General features: G+C 49.7%; 1 long non-coding RNA gene across 1 annotated transcript in view; it reads left to right on the forward strand.

Moving 5' to 3' along the window:
- Window positions 1-24,409, forward strand: part of LOC138292266 (uncharacterized) — a 37,824-nt gene extending 13,415 nt beyond the window's left edge. Inside the window, exon 3 of the long non-coding RNA XR_011202626.1 lies at window positions 23,521-24,409. This is a non-coding gene — a long non-coding RNA (uncharacterized lncRNA). The remainder of the gene's footprint in view (window positions 1-23,520) is intronic.
- The last annotated feature ends 1,175 nt before the right edge of the window (window positions 24,410-25,584 follow it).

The following is a 25,584-nucleotide window of genomic DNA, read 5'->3' on the forward strand; positions in this document are numbered from 1 at the left end:
GAAACCAAGTAAGTCTTGGATGCCTTGGAACTGAGCAGCCCTGGATATATCAACTCGGGCCAAGGGCATAATACATTGAAGGCAAGAATTATTTTTTTTTATTGGCACCACACGCGATACCCACAAATTCATCACAACGCCCAGCGCGCCCTCCTTGTGTAACATTGCAACCAATTCACGAATATCGCAAAAAAGTCATTCTCACACTTGCACGTAGCTGTCTGTCCCCCGCCCCTCCCAACTTGTTGCCAGGTTTTGATGCAGTTTTAACTGAAGTGCACTGGCTTCCTGGTAAGCAGGTCCCCAGTGCCAGTCTTCCTTCCCCAAACCAAGACACCTGATCCCAAGTGATAAGGCTCTGTAGCACCCTTGTAAGTCCCATAGTAAGTGTTATCTAGAGTGCCTCGGTACTGCAGAGGGTCGCTAAGAGCTGTAGCAGAACTTGTTCTTCTCTAAGGGACCCAGCAATGACCTCATGCAGACTGCGTGACAAGGTGCCCCCTGTCCCCAAAACACTGCATGTAATATTTGTAAGTCACCCCTACAGCACGCCTTATAGCCGTAAGGCAGGGTGCATTATATGCGTGTTCAGATCTGCTAGAGCAGATATGCCCCTGCTATGTCTGTTTCTTAGATGTATTAAGTGAACAGGGGATCCATTTTAAATAGATGTGTTGGACACTGATTAATATGAGTTGCCCAGCTCCATGATGTCTTCAATGAAAATAGGGATGTTTGGTGTTGAGCATCTCATGTTTTTTATAAGCCCTGGCGATGGATTTATTAATGCACGCACCCAGAGCGCTCTTTAGAGTTGCCCCCTGAAAACATACCAACTGATGCTGAGCTAACTGACCAGTTCTAGCCAGTGTGCCACCAACAGACTAGAGTCTGAGATCCAGGGGTGAGAGCCTTTGCTCTTTGGAGGTCCGACACAAAGCTGCTCAGGGTGAGGTGTTGGACACCTCTTCCCATAGGATGATCTGCATTCCAAGACAGATCTGGCACCTCTGAGAGGGAGATGCTGACCCCCAGAGTATATCTGGCTCCTGGATATTCAGGAACATTAGCTATGTAGGAGGCATTTTGCATTGCTAGGCTGGACACACCGCTAGGGTGAACAGCCTGAAACGGGCACAGCCTAGAAAATTCTGCTTGTGTCTGGTGGAATTTAGGACCTTTGGGCATGGTGTTGCCCACTCCCCACAGAAAGTGGTGATCTACAGGGTGTATTGACTCCAGGGGGTATGTAGCTGTAGGAAAGTACCCTCTTTTTGGCATGGTTACCCCTACTTTTTGCGTGTCAGTATGTTTTGGACTGTTCACTGGGATCCTGCTAACCAGGACCCCAGTTACTGTGCACTCCCCCTGCACATTTGTTTGCTATGACTTCATACCTCCCACATTTGGCATACTGGTGCCTGCATGCAAGTCCCTAGTATATGGTGTCCAGGGCATGGAGGCACTAGGTGTTCCCCATGGGCTGCAGCATATTATGCCACCCATCTGGGCCTATGTAAAATGTGTTTGCAGGACTGCCATTGCAGCCTGCGTGTAAAGGTGCATACACCCTTTCACTGACTATCACTGCACCAGGTCCCTCTTGGGTGGGTTCCCAGATTCGACATGCAAGACTCCAGCAGGCATTATCTGCATCATTTACTGAAACTTCTGGCCACTTGAGCCGCGACTGGACTCCACAAGGACCTACAATCCGCATCTACAGCTACGCCTCTGCTCTGCAACATTGTTTCTCTGGCTTCTTCTAGCAACTGCAACATCTCCCCGGCTGTGCATCGTATGAGGGCAGCAAGTCTTCAGTCTGCACTGAGAAGCAAACTTCCCTTGGAATGAAGGAGTCACTCACGTGCATCTGCAGGCATTCTGTTGCAATGATGACCAGCTGCACGGACCTCCTCTTCTTTAGAACTGTGTGGATCCTGCATCACAGGTGGTGGTCTGGAGTGGTCCTCGGCGTCCTCTCTACCAGCTGTCCAACTTGGGTGAAGGTAGGACCTTCCCTTCTCCATGCATAGCGTCTCTTGCAACTGACAAGGCTTGATGGCACCTCTTCCAGGGTAATTTCAGTCTTTGTGTAGCTCCAGTCCACATCACTCTTCCCTGTGACACTCGGCCCTTCGCATGGTTATTCAGCAATGTGGGACTCCTTTCTAAGTGTCCTGCATGGGCCTCACCGTGACTCCTGTGCTCCTTGCCTGAGTCATCTGTGTGGGCTGCATCTTCTTTAGACTCTCTGCACTGCCGAGGGTCGCCGGGGACGTCCCCTGCGGGTTGAGGACCCCTTAGCCCCACCACACCTTGGCCTTACTGGTCCCCGGCAGCTCCACTTCTAGCCAACTGCGAGATTTGCCTTTTTCCAAGTCTTGTTTGTGGTTTTTCTACTCCTCAGACTGACTGCAATCCTTCATCCAGCGTGGGACGTCGACTGCATCAGCCAGGAACTCATCTGCCCCAGTGTTGACCGTCTTCTTTCCACCGTCTACCAACTCCTGCATCCACCTAAACCCCCCCCCCCCCCCCCAGTCTTCAGTTTTGTCTGCTGCTTTTCAGTGTATTCCTGATTGTTACTGTACATGTATAGTATGTTTACTCGCCTACTATTGGAATATTGCCAACTAGTGTTTTAGTGTTTGTATTACTCTCATAAAGAGACTTTATTTTCGTATCACTGAGTGCCTTCTTTCATTTGTGTAAGTCCTGTATGACTACAGTGGTATTGCATGAGATCTTTGCTTGTCTCCTAAATAAGCCTTGGCTGCTTATCCACAGCTACCTTTAGAGAGCCTGGCTTCCTTGACACTGACTCGACCTCACTCATAAGGGATACATGGACCTTGTATAAGGTGATGATACCATAGGTACTCACCACACACCAGGCCAGATTCCTACAGTACTCCAGTGATTACTACCCTTCACTCTCAATACCACCCCCTAAATTGAGTATTTACGGGAACCACTGATACCAGATTGTAGGACGTTGGCTCTGGATATGCTATATCAAAATGAGATATAGCCTGCACTGAGTCCAGGGATTCACCCGAGTCTTAAGAGGCAAAAACTATATTATACTAATGTTGTTTTGTTGTACTGTGGTCGAGCACTTAGGCTTATCAGAGGGTAGTGGAAAGCATTTTTTGCACACACACCCAGGTAATAAATGAAGCATGCACTCATAGACCTAACTTCGGGGGAATTCTTCTTAGATATCAAAAATTGTTTTTTGTCCATTTATTTCTAGAACCACAAGAATAAATTTGCAGGTAAGTACATTTACAAGTAATTATCCAAAATCTGTATCAATACCTAATTGTTGTAATTTGGCAGTATAAATCCTATGCGAAAATAGCAAATATCCGTTTTTAAAGTTGACACTGCAATTTTCAGGAACAGTTCTGTAGGGAATAAAATAAAGTACAGTTTTGGAGGGAAGTACCAGACCTACAGTTCGATTCTCTGGGGGGTTATAATACCATGGGTCTGAGTTCGAGTTAGCCCCTAGCAACCTCCAGCAGCCACACGGGGCCGGCTGAATGCAGAGGTCAAAGTTGCTGCTGGGTTTTACAATGGGAACCTATGGAGACTGGGGGCACTCAGAATCAGGCCTGCTTTTTGGTAAGAAGCCTGAGTATTTGAGGCTCACCTCCAGGTGTTACAATTCCTGCAGGGTGGAGGTGTGAAGCACCGACACACAGTGTCGACTTTGTTTTTGGCCCTCGAGAGCACAAAAGCTCTCACCCCATGTAGTCAGAAACTTGCCTGTGAGTGGTAGGCTGGCACAGACCCATCAGTCCTGCATTAAAGGATTGGGTAAATACAGGGGGCATCTCTAAGATGCCCTCTGGGTGCACGTTTAAATAAAACCAGCACAGATACCAAACGTCCTAGACTTTAGTGTAGCCATTATGGATCTGTGGAATTCATAATGACAAACTCCCAGCCCATATACTTAATATGGCCCCACTGGACTTACAATGTCTAAGAATGGACTTAGACACTGTAGGGGCATATTGCTCATGCAGGTATGCCCTCACCTATGGTAGTGCACCCTCCCTCAGGGCTGTAAAGCCTGCTTGAGTGTTAAACTTACGTATACCACAGGCAGTGGTTTGTGGGCGTGGCACCCTGAGAGGGGTGCCATGTCGAATTTGCCTTTTTCTCACCACCAGCGCACACAAACTACAATGGCAGTGTATGTGCTAGTTGAGGGGTCACCAGAGTGGCATAAGACATGCCCTTGGGGACTTTCCCAGGAACAGGGCCCTTGTTACCATGGTTACTTTTTTACAAGGGACTTAACTGTGTACCAAGGGTGTGCTAAATGTGGACTCAATGCCACAGTTTTGGGAAAGCACACTAGTGCTGGGGCCTGGTTAGCAGGATCCCATCACGCTCTGTCAGGTTATCACCAATATCAGACAAAAAGTGGGGGGCAACCATGCCAACAAGGGCACTTTCCTACACAGATTCTCAGATTTTCTTCTGTGACACAAAAGGAGTGGGCAAGAAGCCTGAAAAACTAGAGACCTAAGAAGCACGACTGACGTGATGCCAACCCTGCCTGCCTGCTGTACCTGGCCCTCGAGGTGCAACTGACCTGTCCTGCCTCTGCAGGTTCCAAAAAAACGGAGTGCTGTCCGTGCTTCACAAATCACCAAGAACTCTTCTGGAGAACAGGAGCTGCTCCCCTTCATCTGCAGGCACCCAAGCAAGAACTGTGGGGGCCAGGACTGCCAAAAACCCAACATTGGGCAACACCACTGCAGCTGAGCTGCCTAGCCAGAGTTGAAGTCGGCCAGTGGTGTCAACATGGTCCCCAGGCCATTCAGACAAATCCTAAACAGAGCTTTCCCTATCGGGACTTCCTGACAGCGTTTGCAGTCTGATTCTGCAGACCCACTAGCAACAGTGAGTGAACTGAAGACAAAGACCCCATGCCTCAGGACACCTCTGCACCCGTCTGCCCTGGACCTAGGAGAAGAGGACCAAGGCTGTCCCCACATCTCTGCCTCGTCAGACCTGAGCCCACTTGTTGGCTTGGTCGGACTAAACCCCCAATCCATGCCTATTGACTGCTTCTGCTGGGCCCCTTGCAACCACAAGGAATTCGAGCACCAGACCTGATGTGAGAACAAACCACTGCACCTGCACCCCACAGCCTGAGGTGAAGTGGACCGGTGGTGTCCCTACGTGCCTGAAACCCACGTGGGTTCCTCTGATGTGGATTCCCAATCCATCCCTCAAGCAACTTTGTGACCAAACCGGTCCCCTTAGACTTACATGAGCCACCTGACGCTGAGCTGTACCCATGCACCCAGCTGCCAGAAGTGACCGGTCCGTGTGGCCGGAGTCCAGGACATTGGTCACGTAAGTCGCTTTACTGTACCTGTATGTGCAGTGCTGGTTCTTCCTCCATAGGATAACATTACCGCATCTGAAAAATGCACTGTCAAGTTTTTGGCAACCTGTAAAAATTCATAAATCTAAATATCAGAGTTTATATAAAATCACATTTTATTTGTATAAATCGGTGTTGGATTTCTGTCAGTGTGTCTCACTTATGGTAGGAGTCGCTTGACCACACTACCTAAAAAAGCGAGCATTTGGGATGTAATTTGTACCTCGTTTTGGTTCACTATATAGTCTGTTTCCTACTATACTCGTATACACTCATGCACCCAGTAATACACCCACAGAGGCACTCGTGAACTCACACAGACCTACTCTGAGAATCACACAAGCACTCAGACTCACTAAGGTGCTCATGCGCACACTCACAGAGCCACTCGGACTCCGTGACTCGTGCACCAACTGAGTCTCTCAGACCCATTCAGAGACCGACAACTCCGCTCTGCTCAACTTGCCCTTGCCACCACCCCTAGAATTGGTAACAACGCAGCCAGAGGGAGATCCTTTTCCTACATCGCCGCACAGACCTGGAACATGCTACATCGCCACCTCAGTCAGTCCCCCTTTGTAGGAAGCTGGCTCTTTATATATTATATCAAAATGACATATAGTATGCACAGAGTCCATGTGTTCCCCAGAGGTTAAAGTAGATACTACAAATGCATTTGTTCTACACATAGACAATAGAAGAAGCACAAACTTAATGACTGAACCACAGACCAATAGGTTTTTATATAGAAAAATATATTTTGTTTATTTCTAGAACCACAAGATTCTTTTTGCATTTAAGTACATCAATAGATAAGAATTTCACACACATCAATAATAATACTTTGAATGAAATTCATAAAGCATACAGTTTTTGAATAAATGCCAATAAAGCTGTTTTAAAAGTTGACACTGCAATTTTCAGGACACTTCCTGGGGAAAGGAACTAAAGCACAGTTTTAGAGGTAAGTACTTGACTTACAGTTTCATTCTCGGGGGCTTAGGAAGTCCCCAGCGGGGTTCAAGTGAACCCCAAGCACCCACCACCAGCAACACTGGGCTGGTCAGTGCAGAGGTCAAAGTTGAGCAATTTTAAAGTGGGCTCCTACGGAGACAGGGTGCACTCTGAATCAGATCTGCCAGCAGATAAGTACCTGTTCTTTGGTGGGCAGACGGGGGGGGGGGGGGGCTAGAGGGGCACTGGTGGGGCCACAAGGAGGCATCAAACGCACACCCTCAGTGGCACTATGGCAGCTGGGTGCAGGTTGCAAACAAGACATTGGGTTTCCAATGGATCTCTATGAGGAGACCCCGGGGGTCACACAGATGCTGCATGTGAGGACCACGGGGTCGCCTGGAGAAAACCACAAGCTGACAGGGAGGAGGGCTGCCTGCTGAATGTATCTGTGCCGGAGGTCGTGGTTCTCTGGGGGCTGCGGGTGCAGTGGTCTTTTAGGCATCTGTAGAAGGCTGGCCTTCTATACATTGTGCAAAACTAGGCAGTGGGTCCAGGCGACCACAATTTGGAGATGTGCTAAACATTTGGTGTGCTCGCAAATCCAATCATGCAGCACATGCACTTAATGAATAACTCGAGACCAGAGTTTATAAAAATACTTCAGTTTTATTTAATTTTTAAGACCAAGATCTTTCAAGAACTTTTTTAGATATTACTTTTAAAAGTTTTAATAAAATTAGTCTTTCTGCACGTAATTACGCATCATTGGAATCAATGTACAGTCACCATTCAAAATATTACAATTAAGTTACCAGGTGTGTGTGTTTTTTTTTTTTTTTTTTTTTTTTTTTTTTTTTTTTGGCAGGGTGGTCGCAGCAGTCAGTGTGCACCTTGTGGCAGCTGGAGAGCCTTGTGCGGCTCCCGTTTCTGGCGGGAGCAGCGTTGGAAACACTTTTGGCACAGGGCCACCTGTAGGGGCCACTTGGAAAAGATGGTTTCTGGGGGTCTCCTTGGGCTGTCGTGGCCGTTAGGATTTGGGGATCTGCAGAGCACAGCTGGTTCCTTGTTGCAGGGCGTTGAGCGGCCGGATGCAGGGTGAGTTGGAGATCCAGGGGCAGTGCGCAACTGAGTCCTTTTGGAGCTGGAGGTGTGAGTCTCTTTGATGGCTGCTTACGGGACACTGTGAGCACTCTGGTGGTAGGTCCAGGGTGTTATTAAAGTCCCTTGAAGGGGGCTTCCTCCTGATCCTTTTTCAGCTCTTGGGGAGCTGGTTTTGTGGTTGTCTGAAGTCCGCTAGCTAGTACCGAGGGTATTGGCATAACTCGGCCACTGGAGGGCACAGTGCCACCAATCTTGGCACACTTGAAGGGCACGTCCGGATAGTTGTTAGTGTATTGTGGGAACCAGCTTCAACTTCCGGTTGTGGACATACCGGCCAGCCAGAGAAGTGACCTTCACTGGCTTATTGGATATTGCTTGGTTTTCGAGTGGCTCAAACGGGGCGTAGGGGGAAAACTTGTACAAGCCATTTTAAAAACCTATTTACAATAGGGGACTTAACCAAAGAGGGTTGATCAGGCGGCTGCAGAAAAGTAGATAAAGCAGACTGATAGCCCTCCTGGTGGCCCACCAATCCCAGCACCCACCACCCATGCACGCAACCTTAGCATCATACTGGACTCATCCCTCTCCATGACACAGTGAATCAACGCCAAATCATACTCCTGCTTCAACACCCTTCGCATGCTACGCAAGACTTTCAAATGGATACCCATAGAAACAAGAAAAACAGTCACCCATGCCCTCATCAGCAGCAGACTGGACTACGGCAACGCCCTCTATGCTGGGACCACAGCCAAACTTCAAAGAAAACTCCAGCGAATCCAGAACGCAGCCGAACGACTCATCCTCAACCTCCCCCGCCACAAACACATATCCACCCACCTCAGATCACTACACTGGTTTCCCATCAACAAAAGGATCATTTTCAATGTCCTCGTCCACGCTCACAAGGCCCTCCACGACACCGGACTGGCCTACCTCAACGGAGGAGTAAAATTCCACACACCTACTCGCCAACTCCGCTCCGCCGACCTCGCCACAGTCCCCCCGCATCCAATGCACCACCTCCGGCGGCAGATCCTTCTTCCACCTCGCCACCAAGACCTGGAACTCCCTCCCCACCAACCTATGCAAGACCCAGGACCTACTAACTTTCAGAAAGCACCTAAAAACATGGCTTTTCGAGCAGTAACTGGCCACTACCCCCCTTCCCTCTCCTCCCGCAGCGGCTTGAGACCCTACCGGGTGAGTAGTGCGCTTAAGAAATTGACTGATTGATAAAGAGTGCCCAGACCCGAGCCCTGCTGGGCAAGGGACAGAATGAAAAGAACATCAAACATAGGAGCAGAAAGAGGATCTAGTAACTTCTCTGTACAATATTTTACAAAGCTTTGCCAACCGCAGTTATATACCACTTTTATGGAAGAACGCCTGGCTGCTAAAACAACATCTCAGACTTTGGGAGGAAGATTGTCAACTGTCCTCACTCCATCTCTGCACATAAAGGTGCAGAGTTGACTGGTTCAGGTGGAGACCCCTCCCCTGCTGCTGAGACAGAAGATCCTCCCGTAGGAGCAGCTTGATCGGAGGATGGATGCTCATTTTCAGAAGCTCAGGATACCAGACTCTGTGCAGTCTGGAGCCACATGGATTACTTGTGTCTGGTCGTCCCTGATCTTCTTGAAACATCTGGTCAGAAGTGAAATGGGCACAAAGACATACAGACGGCCTGATCTCCGCTTGCATCGCTGAATGATTGCGGTCTTGCAAACTCCAATGCGCAATACTGTTATTGCGCGTTCTGTTTGAAGTTGAACAGCTCTAACCATGGCTCTCACCATTGCAGAAAGAGTTCTTGCGCCACCTCCGAATGGAGATGTCACTCATAATCTGCTAGGCATCAATGGCTGAGTTGTCTGCCATGGCTTTCAGGGAGCCTGCCAATTGTTGAACCACCAGGGTTATGCCCTACTGTTCCAGCCATATTCAGAGACGCAGGGCCTTTTGACAAATGTTCCATGACCCCACCCCACCTTGCTTGTTGCAGTGCCACATGGCGGTGGTGTTGTCCTTGAACACCTGCACTAACTTCCCCTTTACAGAGGGAAAATGTGCTTTAAATGCTAGCCGGATTGCCTGGAGCTCCAGGAAATTGATATGGAGTCTGGATACTGCCAGGCACTAGAGTCCTCTGATCTCCACCTATCTGAGATGGCCGCCCCATCCCAGAAGTGGCGCATCTATCACTACTGTGAGGTCTGTTTGGTGAAGGGAGAAGAGTCTGCCTTTGAGCCAATCATAGTTCATAATCCACCACTGCAGGTCTTAAGCAGTTCCCTCCGAGATCCGGACCACATACAAGAGATTCCCCTGATGCTGCACCTACTGGAACTTCAGGTCTCACTGCAGAGACCACATATGCCTTCTTATGACTTGGATGCATGGGGCCCAGCAGCCTCAAAGTCAGTCTCACCGAACCCAAGATAGAGGCCAAAACATCGGTATAATAACCTGAATATCCTGGACGTGCTGCTCAGGAGGATTAGGCCGAAACTGCACTGTGTCCAGCACACCTCTGATGAACGAGTATTTGAGAGGGAGTCAGGTGTGACTTTTGTATGTTTATAGTGAACTCCAGTGACTGCATGGAGGCCTGCCGTAGTCTGTAAGTGGGAGAGGACAGTCTGGGGCAAGATGCCTACAACAGGCAGTCATCGAGGTAGGGGTGGACTGAAACCCCTGACCTGCGCAGATGAGCTGCGACAGCCGCTATCACCTTGGTGAACACCTGAGGAGCTACCGTAAACCACAGGTAACGTCTGTGGGCAGGGAGGATAGGAATGTAAAAAAGTATGCATCCCAAGAGTCCAGTGCTACCAACCTGTCTTCATGGTCTAGGGCAGACAAGACCTGAGCCAACGTGAGCATCTTTAACTTCTCCTTCTTGAGGAAGAGATTGACGATTAGTAGGTCTAGAATAAGGCGAAGACCCTTGTTATTTTTGGGTATCATAAAGTAGCGTGAATAACAACCACTGCCTACTTCTGATATGGGGCCCTTTCTTTAGATCCCTTGGCTAAAACCTGTAACTTCATGTCCAAGCATAGACAAATGATCCTTCATCAGCCAGTTGTATTGCTGAGGGAAGGCTTGAAAAGGCAGGGTATATCTCTTCCGAATGATCTGCAGAACCCAAGCGTCCCATGTAACAGACTGCCAGTGGAGGAGATTATGCTGAATTCTACCTCGAACTGGGCAAGCATGGTTATGCAGAATCAAACTAGGAGGACTTGGAGGTTGCAGGGGCATGGTGGCAGACAGCTTCTGTCTTCCAGACCTCCTCGTTCTGAACAAACAGCACCAACGTCCACCCTTAGCTTGTAGAGCCCGCACAGGATGATGGCTGGCATAGGTCTGGTGCGGTGGTACGCCCCTTCCATGAGGGATGAAAGGCAGACTGTGCATGAGGGGTTACTGAGAGGCCCAAGGACTTGGACGTAGCCCGAGAGTCCTCGAAGCGCTCCAGCACTGAGTCCGCCTTCTCGCCAAACAAGCAAGTCCAGTCGAAGGGCCTGTTCATAAGGTTTGCTTGAACATCCCTCGGAAACCCAGATGTTGTCAGCCTGGCATTGCACCTTAAGTCCAGCATTGAAACTGCTCTTCCCAGAGAGTCAGTCGTATCTAGGCCACACCTAATCTTGAACTTTGCTGCATCTCTCCAGTCTTTCACTGCTTGTGGGAGGTTGGCCCTGGCCGCCTCTGTGACCTGTGGCAGTCCTTGCGCCACCATATCCTGTAAGGTATCTTAAAAACTGGCCAATAAGTATGAGGTGTGCACTGACCTCAATGCCAGGCTGATGTAAGTAAACATCTGGTTCACAAGCTGGTCCAACATCTTGGATTCCCTGTCCGGGGATGCAGAAGGGAATGCACCTGGTAAAGTAGAGGCTGGGACTACCATGCTGTGTTCTGTTTGCTGTATCCCTCCCCCCACCCCTCCCAAATTTTTGCCTGGTTTTTAGATGCAACTTAGACTGACGTGCTCTATGTTCCTGCTAAGAAGATCCTTGGTGCCAGTGTTCTTTGTCATAAAACTGCACAGTTGTTTTTGCAATTGTCAGAACCTTTCACTATCACTCTAAACCCCTAGTAAACGTTACCTCTGGAACCTTAGGCATGGGTTCCTAAAGCACGGCCCCTGACGGCTGCAGCACAGATTGTGCCACCCTCGAGGACCCTCTCACCAAGTGCACACTGCACTGCCATTGCAGGTTGGTGGCTTGGTGAGGAATTAAAATGAGTAGATGATATGGCACACAGCCTATGTGCCATGTCCCCTAACACTGCATGCACTATATGTAGGCCACCCCTCCAGCATCCTTTATATCCCTAGGGAGGGTGCATTATATAGAATGTGACAGCTTGACTGCATGAGCAGATATGCCCCATTATGTCGTTGATTCTCGGACATAGCACGTGACCAGGGAAGCCGTTTTAGGTACATGTGCTTTACACCGGTAATTACGAGTTCCCCAGCTACATGATGACTTCAATGAAGACAGGGATGTTTGATATCAAACATCTTGTATTGATAAACCCTCATTGAATCCTGTGATGAATGTAATAATAAATGCACCCAGAGGGAGCCTTAGGAGTGCCCCCTGCAAACCTACTGTAGGAAGCTGGCTCTGTCTGTACTATATCAAAATGAGATACACTGTGCACAGAGTCCAGGGGTTCCCCAAGAGGCTTGACAGAGGCAATAATAGATAATACTAATGCTCTATTTGTGGTGTGGTCGAGCAGTTCGGCTTATCAGATGATCGTGTTAAGCATTTGTTGTACACCCACAAGCACTAAGTGAAAACACACACTCAGTGACTTAACTCAAGGCCAATAGGTTTTTATATAGAAAAATAATCTTTTAATTTATTTTTATAGCCACAAGATTTATTTAGCAGGTAAGTACATTAAATGAAAGGTACTTTGCATGGTAATAGGTGAGCTTTTGAATAGATTCAATATTATACACAGTTTTCATTAAAATGGCAAAAAAGCTATTTTAAAAGTGGACACAGTGCAATTTTCAACAGTTCCTGGGGGAGGTAAGTACAGTACAGTTTCAAAGGTAAGTAACACACTTACCGGTTCAATCTCCGGGGCATAGGTAGCCCACCATTGGGGGTTTAAGGCAACCCCTAGCACCCAGTACCAGCATGTAGGAAAGTACCATCTTGCCTGGCATGTTACCCCCATATTTCACTGTATGTATGTTGTTTTGGTCCATGTGTCACTGGGACCCTGCAAGGCAGAGCCCCAGTGCTCATAAGTATGTGCCCTGTATGTGTTCCCTGTGTGATGCCTAACTGTCTTACTGAGGCTCTGCTAACCAGAACCTCAGTGGTTATGCTCTCTCTGCTTTCCAAATTTGTCACTAACAGGCTAGTGACTAAATTTACCAATTGACATTGCCATACTGGTACACCCATATAATTCCCTTGTATATGGCACTGAGGTACCCAGGGTATTGGGGTTCCAGTAGATCCCTATGGGCTGCAGCATTTCTTTTGCCACCCATAGGGAGCTCGGAAAATTCTTACACAGGCCTGCCACTGCAGCCTGAGTGAAATAACATCCACGTTATTTCACAGCCATTTACCACTGCACATAAGTAACTTATAAGTCACTTATATGTCTAACCTTCACCTGGTGAAGGTTGGGTGCAAATGCCCCCACATTGTTCAGGGCAAATTCCCTGGACTTTGTGAGTGCGGGGACACCATTACAAGTGTGCCCTACACATAGGGCACCACCTATGTGTGGCGTCACAATGGTAACTCCGAACATGGCCATGTAACATGTCTAAGATCATGGAATTGTCACCCCAATACCATTCTGGTGTTGGGGAGACAATTCCATGATCCCCCGGGTCTCTAGCACAGAACCCTGGTACTGCCAAACTGCCTTTCTGGGGTTTCACTGCAGCGGCTGCTGCTGCTGCCAACCCCTCAGACAGGCTTCTGCCCCTTTGGGGCCCAGGCAGCCCTGGCCCAGGAAGGCAGAACAAAGGACTTCCTCAGAGAGAGGGTGTTACACCCTCTCCCTTTGGAAAATGTGAGAAAGGCTGGGGAGGAGTAGCCTCCCCCAGCCTCTGGAAATGCTTTGATGGGCACAACTGCTGCCCATCTCTGCATAAGCTGGTCTACACCGGTTCAGGGATCCCCCAGCCCTGCTCTGGCGCGAAACTGGACAAAGGAAAGGGGAGTGACCACTCCCCTGACCTGCACCTCCCAGGTTAGGTGTCCAGAGCTCCTCCAGTGTGCCCCAGACCTCTGCCATCTTGGATTCAAAGGTGTTGCTGGCACACTGGACTGCTCTGAGTGGCTAGTGCCAGCAGGTGACATCAGAGGCTCTTTCTGATAGGCTCTTACCTCTCTTGGTAGCCAATCCTCCTAACTTGGTAGCCAAACCTCCTTTTCTGGCTATTTAGGGTCTCTGCTTCGGGGAATTCTTTAGATAACGAATGCAAGAGCTCATCAGAGTTCCTCTGCATCGCCCTCTTCCCCTTCTGCCAAAGGATCGACCGCTGACTGCTCAGGATGCCTGCAAAACCGCAACAAAGTAGCAAAGACGACTACTAGCAACCTTGTATCGCCTCATCCTGCCGGCTTTCTCGACTGTTGCCAGGTGGTGCATGCTCTGGGGGTAGCCTGCCTCCTCCCTGCACCAGGAGCTCTGAAGAAATCTCCTGTGGGTCGACGGAATCTTCCCCCTGCAACTGCAGGCACCGAAAGACTGCATCACTGGTCCTCTGGGTCCCCTCTCAGCACGACGAGCGTGGTCCCTGAAACTCAGCAACTCTGTCCAAGTGACTCCCACAGTCCAGTGACTCTTCAGTCCAAGTGTGGTGGAGGTAAGTCCTTGCCTCCCCACTCTAGACTGCATTGCTGGGTACTGCATGATTTGCCGCAGCTCCGGCTCCTGTGCACTCCTCCAGGATTTCCTTCCTGCACAGCCAAGCCTGGGTCCCCAACACTCCTTCCGGCAGTGCACAACCTTCTGAGTTGTCCTCTGGTGTCGTGGGACTCCCTTTTGTGACTTCACGTGGACTCCGGTTCACTTTCCTTCCAAGTGCCTGTTCAGGTACTTCTGCGGATGCTGCCTGCTTCTGTGAGGGCTCCCCGAGTTGCTGGGTGCCCCCTCTGTCTCCTCCTCCAAGTGGCAACATCCTGGTCCCTCCTGGGCCACAGCAGCACCCAAAAACCTCTACTGTGGCCCTTGCAGCTAGCACGGCTTGTTTACTGTCTTTCTGCATGGGAACACCTCTGCAAGCTTCATCGCGACGTGGGACATCCATCTTCCAAAGGCGAAGTTCCTAGTGCTCTTCTGTCTTGCAGAACTCCAAGCTTCTTCCAACAGGGGGCAGCTTCCTTGCACCCTCAGCTGGCATTTCCTGGGCTCCTGCCCACTCTTAACACTGTTGCGACTATTGGACTTGGTCCCCTTGTCTTACAGGTACTCAGGTCCGGAAATCCACTGATGTTGCATTGCTGGTGTTTGTTCTTCCTGTAGAAACCCTCTATCACTACTTCTGTGCTCTCTGGGGGTAGTAGGTGCACTTTACACCTACCTTTCAGGGTCTTGGGGTGGGCTATTTTTCTAACCCTCACTGTTTTCTTACAGTCACAGCGACCCTCTACAAGCTCACATAGGTCTGGGGTCCATTTGTGGTTCGCATTCCACTTTTGGAGTATATGGTTTGTGTTGCCCCTATACCTCTGTGTTCCTATTGTAATTCTACACTATTTGCATTACTATTACTTACCTAATGTTGGTTTGTTTACATATATCTTGTGCGATCGGCCCGAGGTTATCTAGAGTCACCAAAGCGGCCGGGCGAGCCCGGATTGGTCTTGGTCTGATAAATGCACGCATCCCGGGAGGTCAGCGCTCGTCGGCATGTATTAGCTCTAGAATTACCACAGTTATCCAAGTAATAGATGGAGCGATCAAAGGAACCATAACTGATTTAATGAGCCATTCGCAGTTTCACTGTACCGGCCGTGTGTACTTACACGTGCATGGCTTAATCTTTGAGACAAGCATATGCTACTGGCAGGATCAACCAGGTAGCCGCACCTGCTGAGGGGAGGGGGTAGCCGCGTGCCCGTCTCGGACCGTCCTTCACACCCCACCGGAGGGGGAGGACAGGGCGGTCTCACGGGAACCGGTGGGCACCGGCTGCCTCCGCGGGAGGGAGACGGCTGGGCCGAAGTGCAGCCTGAGCGGGGGACGCAGGGGTGCCTGCCAGCCAGGACCGGCGGGGACACCCCACGGAACGGTCGTTCTGACCTGCTGGGGAAAATGCGCTGGGTGGAGGAGGCGGGCGATGGCACTCCGGTGCCCGGACTGCCGGGGGCGGCTTCCCGGGACCTGGCGCCACCCGACCCCATTCCACTCTGGTCGGACCACTGGAGGGGGTGCAAACTGGCGGGCTGCTTGGCCTTCGCTCTGCCAGGAAGGGCCTCCGAGAAACGGCAGGCCCGCGAGTTGGACGGTCCCTGGCTGGGTGGAAGCTCTTTGCTTGAAACAACAGCCGAAGCTGGCCAAGCAGTCCATCCCCAAACGGACCAAGTGTGCCCAATCGATAGGTGTACGGTGCTGGCTGGACCCGGGGGGAAGAGGACGGCGGTTTGCTCTCTGGGCTGCCAGGTTCGGAGGAGAGACCCATTGGACGAGGGTGCGAGGTGGCCGCGCCACCCGGGCCCTGAGCGCCCAGTCGAGAACCACTGGACCACAAGGGGGTCCAGAGCTGGCTCTGAGGGGGGGGGGGGGGGGGTGGGGGGGGGTATCGGGTCATCTCTACTAGCTGGAGTGCCCTGGGACATTGCAACACCAGGCTTGAGGTTCACCGCCAGGTGTTTACAGTTCCTGCAGAGGGAGATGTGAAGCACCTCCACCCAGGACAGGCTTAGTTTCTGACCAGAGTGTACAAGGCACTCACCCCTTGTGGTCATCTGGAAGTGGCGGGCTGGCACAGACCGGTCAGCCTTGCACTAGTAGTTGAGCTAACATTCAGAGGGAATCTATAATATGCCCTCTGTGTGTATTTCTCAAATCCCACACTGGCATCAGTGTGCATTTATTGTGCTGAGAAGTTTGACACCAAACTTCCCAGTATTCAGTGTAGCCATTATGGCGCTGTGGAGTTCGCAATGACAGACTCCCAGACAATATACTCAGTATGGCTACCCTGCACTTAATGTCTAAGAATTGACTTAGACACTGTAGGGGCATAGTGCTCATGCAGCTATTCCCTCACCTATTGTATAGTGCACCCTGCCTTAGGGATGTAAGGCCTGCTAGAGGGGTGTCTTACTATGTCACAGGGAGTGCTATGTCGACTTTGTCTTTGCAGAGCAGTGTGCATGCTCTGAGTGAGGGGGTCCCTGAGGGTGGCATAATACGTGCTGCATCCCTTAGTGACCTTCCCTGGCCACAGGGCCCTTGGTACCAGGAGTACCTTTTACAAGGGACTTAACTGTGTGCCAGGGCTGTGCCAATGGTGGAAACAAAGGTACAGTTTTAGGGAAAGAACACTGTTGCTGGGGCCTGGTTAGCAGGATCCCAGCACACTGCTAATCAAAGCTGGCATCAACACTTGCAACACCTTAGACAGAGTTATGCCCCCTATGGTGAGTGAGAACGCTCTTGAGGGAAAAAAACAAAGGCCTGCTCTGTGTGGAGGTGATAACACCTCATCCAGGCCGGATGGACATTCTAGGGTGGGGAGCTTCAAAGTCCAAGCTGTCTTCGAAATACGACCCAGGCCTCTCCAAGTAGAGGAGGAGGCTGTTCCCGCAGTCCTGACCCACTTTTGGAGGCAGGACAATTAGGCAGCTTAGAAGGAGTGCCCACTTCAGGCAAGGCCCACCCCTAAAGTGGACGAGCTGAAGTGGACACTTCTTTCAGATTCCTCCCTCTTGGATGGAAGGAATTAGGCCAATCAGGTTTGTGTTATTCACACTTCCCAAAGGAATTTGTCATAGGACGGAGTGTAGTCGCCCTAAAGGTGAGCAGCCCTTGACTACCACCTGGTACCCCTGAAATGCTGCAAAAATTAATATTTAAGTGCAGCCATGAACTCTAGAACTCATGATTTAAGTTGACCTAAGAAGAGCTGGACAACACGCAAGTCTCCCAGCAGAGAAGTCTGAAGACAACAGACTTGGTCCCAGTCCTACTGTTCTGTATGACACCTTCAAATAATGTGCCCCCAGAAGAAAGCACACCTGCATTCGTAGTCCTTGGACTTTGGGAAGCAGGACCAGTGATGTCCCTACAACCCCTGGCATCTCAACTTACCTAAGCAGCTGTGGGTTGACCTCTTTCTGGGCTCCTGGCCAGAGCCTGCAGCCTGTTACTGGAAGTCATGTCCTCCCTTGAATAACATTGGAGCCAGACTGTGTGTTGGCACTTTGCTCCTCGCCACACCATTGCCACTGAGGGTGAAGGTTTGGTGCTACCTTGTGCCACCCCCCTCCCCCACCAGTACTTAACTCAACTGCAGCAGATCGACCCATGACCTCCCTCTAGTCACTTGTAAGTAGCTCTTCAGCAGATACCCAGTCTCCTTTGGATAGCATTGGGAGCCGGACCGCCCCTTTGCCACTGAGGTTGTATGTTTGGTGCTGCCTTTTTCCCCCACTCCTCCTCCCCCTTCAAGTTTTCCACACCCCTAAACCCAGTGTCTACATCAACCCACAGAGACAAATGTCTGACATTGCTTTTACTTACCTGGGAACAGTGCGTCTTCATCCCCTCCAGACTCCATTAATTAATATTGGGCACTGACTCTCACTTGAGCTCTGCACCCAGCTGTCCACGTGCTGCAGTGGGTGCACGTTTTGTACCAACATGATTCTTGCGCTGTACTAGTCTAAAACACTGGGACTGTAAGTCAAGTACTTACCTATGTAACTGCATCCTTTTTTTCCCCTCCTGTAGGTTAATATTGAAGACTCCGAAAATTGCACGCTGTCTATTATTGGAATAGAAAAGTATTTTTACATACCGGGGGGGGGGGGGGAATATACATATATATATAGATAGATAGTATTTTGGGGGGGGGGTTCTAATCATGTAAAAAAGCAAATGTTTTTTTTTTTTTTTTTTTAATTGGTCTCAGATTTATTCATTAAGTGTGTCTCATTTATTGTCTATGTGTGCAAAAAATGCTTGACACAACTCCTTGATAAGCCTAACTGCTCGCCCCCACTACCACAGATAGAGCATTAGAGTTATCTACTTTGGCCTCTGCAAACCAACTGGGGATTTCGATGAACTCAGTGTACTTCTTTTAGTACACTAAATAGAAAGCCAGCTTCCTGCACAACCTGTCAGGGGTGGAGTGTTGAATGAGGATACCAGGGTTGTATGGTGCAGGACAATCGTGGTGTGTAATCATCTTGTTTAGAGGAGCCCCTGTGCTTGCCTCTGACCAGGTTCCCAGCAGAACAACAGTAAGTGCCTCATTGAAGGGCAGGAGGGGTTCAGAAGTGGAAACCCTAAGCTGAAGGGGTTGGCCTTGACTGCCGCTGAAGGCAGTCTGAGGTCAAGGACCGCCGCTGCACTACGCGCAACCATTGTATACGAAGCTACTTCCTCCCTAGCCACAGTGGGGGAAGAGCAAGCCAGTATCGGAAGAGGTCTCTAGTCCACTGGCCTCTCCTAGTTCCTCATACCAATCCATAGATCTCAATAACTGGTGTTCTAAAGGGTCCAGTGACCCCCCTCACAATCTTCTTTCATGCCTGGCTGTTGAAAATAATGCTCAGGGAACCATCTGGCAACAACGGGTGGTGGAATCGGTGTTGAGTAACACTGTTCTGGCTGCGGACCGTCTGGAATCAGAATAGGGTGGGTGCCGGGGGCATCAGCGTCGTGACAGGCACCAGAGAATGTTGCATGGGTATGTCAGGCACCGATCCAGATTTGGATACATGAGACCCCATTAGATCCTCTCTAAAGTCTTTTACCAGAAGGGGGGGGGGGGAAGCTCCAGCTCCTGGAAAAGGTGAGTCAGACATGGCATCAATGCTGTGGAATGTTGCCTGGAACTACGATGTACTGAAGTTCTCGCGTCAGCCGATGGACGAGACAGAGTTGACTTCCTTTTAGACTTCTTTTTTGTTTTTGTGGACCCAAAATACCCGAGGGCCTTGAGTGGGAAGAACTGGACTTGGGGTTTTTGGAGCAGTCCTGCAAACCTTCTCCTTGACCGGGACCTCTGAGGAGTTGAGCTGGATGTTGTCTACTGCTGGGCTGCAAGCAGCTTTAGGGACCACTCCCTGAAAGCCTTGAGGCCAGGCACCACTCTGCATGCCGAGCAGCTCCACCAGACTTCCGTCGTGCTCTTGACCCCTCCCTCGCCGCTGCCACGAGCACGAGGCCCTCCACCACCGCCTGCGCCTCATCCTTGGTGTCTAGTGGTTGCAGTAAGTATTGTGTGTGTGTCTTGTAATCTATATTAGTGTGTTTGTTTTTCTGTGCCCCTTTTCTGTTTTATTGCCTTCTTTGCCTTCGTTTTTTTTTGCCTGTTTTATTTCCTGTTTTTTTTGCCTTCTGGTTCTGTTCTCTCCTTCTCCCCGGTTCCTGCCCCCATTCGCCACCTCTCCTTCATGCCAGCCGCATGCGTGCCCAGCGCCAGCCCCCCTGCCCCTCGCACCCCCCTACACAGCCAGACGCCAATACACCACTTCAGACCTCCTCACACTCAACCCCAGCCACACCACTGCCTGCGTCCAGGCCCCTGCCAGGCACACCCACGGACCTTTTTTCTGCCACTTGTACACTTCACCTGCGCTCAAGCCACCAAGCACCACAACAACGCCAACCGCCTTAGCTGCATCCTCCTCAACACCCGTTCCGTCCACAAGCACGCCTTCGAACTATGGGACCTGCTCACATCAACCTCCCCAGACATCGCCTTCCTCACTGAAACCTGGATGAACCCTGTAGGAAAATGGCTCCCTGTTGCAGTTACCCCCCACTTTTTGCCTGGTATTGATGCTGACTTGACTGAAGTGTGCTGGGACCCTGCTAACCAGGCCCCAGCACCAGTGTTCTTTCACTAAAAATGTACCATTGTTTCCACAATTGGTACAACCCTGGCATCCAGGTAAGTCCCTTGCAACTGGTACCCCTGGTCCCAAGGGCCCTGAGACCAGGGAAGGTCCCTAAGGGCTGCAGCATGTGTTGTGCCACCCTAAGGGACTCCTCACCTAACACATGCACATTGCCATTGGAGATTGTGTGTGTTTGGTGGGGAGAAAAAGGCTAAATCAACATGGCATCCCCCTCAGGATCCCATGCACACAAAATACTGCCTGTGGCATAGGTAAGTCACCCCCTCTAGCAGGCCTTACAGCCCCAAGGCAGGGTGCACTATACCACAGGTGAGGGCATAGCTACGTGAGCAATATGCCCCTTCAGTGTCTCAGTCTATTCTTAGACATTGTAAGTACAGTGTGCCCATATTAAGTGTTTTGTCTGGGAATTTGTCAAAACAAACTCCACAGCTCCCCTGTATTTTACCCTATCCTTCAGTGCAGGACTGACTGGTGTGTGTGCCAGCCTGCCACTGAGACGAGTTTCTGACCCCGCTGGGGTGAGAGCCTTTGTGGTTTCTGAGGCAAGAAACAAAGCCTGCACTGGGTGGAGGTGCTTAACACCTCTCCCTGCAGAAACTGTAACACCTAGCAGTGAGCCTCAAAGGCTCATGATTCGTGTTACAATGCCCCAGGGCACTCCAGCTAGTGGAGATGCCTGCCCCCTGGACACAGTCCCCACTTTTGGCGGCAAGTCCAGAGGCGTTAATGAGAAACAACTCCCCAAGGGAGGAGGCACAAAGAGGGTGTAGCCACCCTCCAGGACAGTAGCCATTGGCTACTGCCCTCCTGACCTAAACACACCCCTAAATGTACTATTTACCGGCGACCCAGAACCCAGGAAATCAGATTCCTGCAACCTACACGAAGAAGGACTGCTGACCTGAAAGCCCTGCAGAGATGGCGGAGACGACAACTGACTTGGCCCCCAACCCTACCAGCCTGTCTCAAGAATCAAAGAACCTGCACACTGACGCATTCGACAGGGACCAGCGACCTCTGAAGCCTCAGAGGACTGCCCTGAACCCAAAGGACCAAGAAACTCCTGTTAACAGCGGCACTGTTCAAAAACAGCAACAACTTTGCAACAAAGAAGCAGCTTTCAAAGACTTCACTCTTCACGCCGGAAGCGTGAGACTTCACACTCTGCACCCGACGCCCCCGGCTCTAGCTCCAGAGAACCAACCCTGCAGGGAGGCCTCCCAGGCGACTGCGACCTCGTGAGTAACCTGAGATGACCCCCCCCCGCAAAGCCTGCAGAGAGGATTCAGAGGATCCCCCTGACCGCAACTGCCTGGAACAAAGAACCCAACGCCTGGACCAAGCACTGCACCCGCAGCCCCCAGGACCAGAAGGAACCGAGCTCCAGTGCAGAAGTGACCATCAGGCGACCTTCTGCCTAGCCCAGTTGGTGGCTGGCTTGAGAAGCCCCCCTGTGCCCTACCTGCACTGCTAGAGTGACCACCTAAGCCCCGCGCCCCCTCCCGGGTCCCTCCACTGATTCGTATTGAAAACCACCGACACCTGCTAAGCACACTGCACCGGCCGCCCCTGAGCTGCTGAGGGTGTGCCTACTTGTGTCCCCACAACTCCCCCCCCCCCCCTACAAAACCCTCCTGGTCTGCCCTCCGAAAACATAGGTACTTACCTGTTGGCAGACTGGAACCTGAGCACCCCTGTTCTTCATAGGCGCCTGTGTTTTGGGCCCTCCTTTGACCTCTGCACCTGACCGGCCCTGTGTTGCTGGTGCAGTGACTTTGGGGTTGCCTTGAACCCCCGACTGTTGACTTTTGCACTGTGTCCACTTTTAAAATAGCTTATTACCATTTTAACTAAAACAGTGTATGTTACTGCTCTAATTCAAAGTTCCTTACTTACCTATATGGAGTACTTTGCATTTTATGTATTTACTTCAAATCTTGTGGTTCTAAAATAAATTAAGAAAATATATTTTTCTATATAAAAACTATTGGCCTGGAGTTAAATGAGGAACACACACTCAAAGACTTATTGCCTGTGTGTGTACAACAAACCCTCTGATAAGCCTACTGCTTGACCACACTACCACAAACTAGAGCATTAGAATTATCTGATTTTGCCACTATCTTACCTATACGGGGAACCCTTGGACTCTGTGCACACGATCTCTCACTTTGAGATAGTATATACAGAGCAAACTTCCTACAACATCCAACAAAATATTTGGGTGGCAGAAATACGGAACTTCTAATGTTTTAACCTGCTCTCAATAGTGGTGATGACGAAAACGAAGGCGACGTCAAATATTTGCCCAAGATCACAGCATATAGCAACAGTGTGATCATCAAGTATATTACAGGTAGGTGCAGTAACTTGTTCAATTAAGTAAGCACCGCTAGCATAATATGTTTAAGTTTTTTGGAAAACAGAGTGCTTCGTGGTTCATATTCACATATCTAAAGCTGCAATCCCTACGTTAGCCTACACAGTTCTGTAACTGGATCGCTGCCAGGCAGCAACATTGGAATCCCTGCACACATTTATCAATCACTACTGCCAGTTAGGCCAGGTGAGTAGGGACTGTTAGTCTTTTCCATCAACCACAATGAATGCTAATATTTGCCTGTTGATTCTAAGGTTACAAATCTGCAGCTATCCTAATATTCAACTGTGGTCCTGAAATAGAATGTACAGGTTCCTAGCTTTCTAGCAAGGACACGCTGGCAAGCAATGATTATCACCCCAGCCCACAGCAGGAGGCTTCTGTTCTCATGATGACAAAGGTGATGGAGAACACAATTGGGACTTTCCTATGGTAGAAGTATTTTGCTGTTATCAGGCATCTGAGGACTGTATTGGAGAATATTATGTGACATTGCTGTTAGACTAAATTGGTTGCTTTATGCAGTCATATTCATTGTGTCTTTTCTCTTCTAGGAACTGCCTTTCCTGAATAGGAGCGAACATGAAAGAACTGACGGCTTTCTTCACAAGAAGAAAATGGGGGCATAAACATCGACAGTAGACTGTTATGAACTGTCAGTTAGATTGGTTATGTGGAATACTTCTTAATTTTAAATGTATTTGCTGTTCCCTCAGGATTACTGTTGCACCTAGCCTTTTCTGCAGGATCACCCCCAGTCTTTTTGCCTCTTTCCTCCTAATTGTTCTGACCAGTCTTTGTTTGCTTTAGGACTCTGGGCACTTTACCACTGCTAAAACAGTGCTAAAGTGCAAGTGCTCTTTGTGTAAATTGTACTGTTGATTGGTTTATCCATGATTGGCATATTTGAATTACTGTTAAGTCCCTAGTGAAGTGCACTAGAGGTGTCCAGGGCCTGTAAATCAAATGCTACTAATGGGCCTACAGCACTGGTTGTGCCACCTACATTAGTAGCCCTGTAAACATGGCTCAGACCTGCCACTGCAGTGTCTGTGTGTGCAGTTTTAAACTGTCAATTTGACTTAGCAAGTATTCCTCTTGCCAGGCAAAACCTTCCCTTATACTATGTCAAGTAGGCCCCTAAGGGCAGGGTGCAGTGTATGTTTAAGGTAGGACATATACTAGTGTGTTTTATGTGTCCTAACATTGAAAAACTGACAAATTTGGTTTTCACTGTGCAACGCCGATCCCTCTCATAGGTTAACATGGGGGCTGCCTTTAAGTATCCTTGAAGCGCAGATTCCTGTTGAGAGCAGATGAAAAAATGGAGTTTAGAGTCTCTGAACTCACAATTTAATAATACATCTTTTAGTGAAGTTGGTTTTTAAATTGTCTATTTGAAAAAGCCACTTTTAGAAAGTAGGAATTTTCTTGCTTGAACCATTCTGTGCCTCTGCCTCTTTGTAGATTGTCTGTTTGGGTCAGTTTGACAGTTGGAGCTGTTTTGCCCCTCTCTAGACATTGACACAAAAGGGGCGGGGTGTATCCTGCATGTCCTGATGAGCCACCTGAGCTACAGGGGGGGGGGGGGGGGAGACTGGTCGTTCACACCTGAAAAGGGCTGTGCCTGCCCTCACACAATGCAGTCTCTGTGTCCCCCCCCCCCCCCCCTTGCGCCTGGGGCCTAGCCTGGACAAGGAAGGATCTTGCGAACACTTGAGACTTCGCTTTCAAGTTTGCCAACATCAAAGGCAGAACAGGGCATAAGAAGCAGACCCAAAACTCCAGACTTTTAGAATCTTTCTGGAGTCAAGAGGAACCTCTGCCAAGGAGAAGAGCTGGAGGAGCACTGTCCCTTTGCTGTGTTGCTTTGCTGGACTGGCCTGCAGTTGCTGCTTCTGCCTTAAAATAGTGCAAAGGGTGAACTTCGCTGTGTGTCCTTGTAGGAAAGTACCATCTTGCCTGGCATGTTACCCCCATTATTACATGTATGTCAGTTAGTTTTTTTTTTTGCCTGTCTCACTGGGATCCTGCTAGCCTGGACCCCAGTGCTCATAGCTGTGGCCTGAATGTGTGTTCTCTGTGTGGTGCCCAACTGTATCACTGAGGCTCTGCTAACCAGAGCCTCAGTGTTTATGTTCTCTCTGCTTTAAAATTGTCACTGCTGGCTAGTGACCATTTTCACCAATTCTAATTGGCACACTGAAACACCCTTATAATCCCCTAGTATATGGTACCTAGGTACCCAGGGTATTGGGGTTCCAGGAGATCCCTATATGCTGCAGCATTTCTTTTGCCACCCATAGGGAGCCCAGACAAACCTTTACACAGCCTGCCACTGCAGCCTGAGTGAAAAACGCACACGTTATTTCACAGCCATTTTACACTGCACTTAAGTAACTTATTAGTCACCTATATGTCTAGGGTTCACTTAGTGAAGGTTAGGTGCAAAGTTACTAAGTGCTCAGGGCAATTTCCCCGGACTTTGTGACTGCGGGGACACATTACACGCGTGCACTACATATAGGTCAATACCTATATGTAGCTTCACAATGGTAACTCTGAATATGGCCATGTAACATGTTTAAGATCATGGAATCCCCCCCCCCCCCCCAATA

The sequence above is a fragment of the Pleurodeles waltl genome, chromosome 4_2 (assembly GCF_031143425.1).
Source record: "Pleurodeles waltl isolate 20211129_DDA chromosome 4_2, aPleWal1.hap1.20221129, whole genome shotgun sequence".
In the NCBI taxonomy this organism is placed as follows: domain Eukaryota; kingdom Metazoa; phylum Chordata; class Amphibia; order Caudata; family Salamandridae; genus Pleurodeles; species Pleurodeles waltl.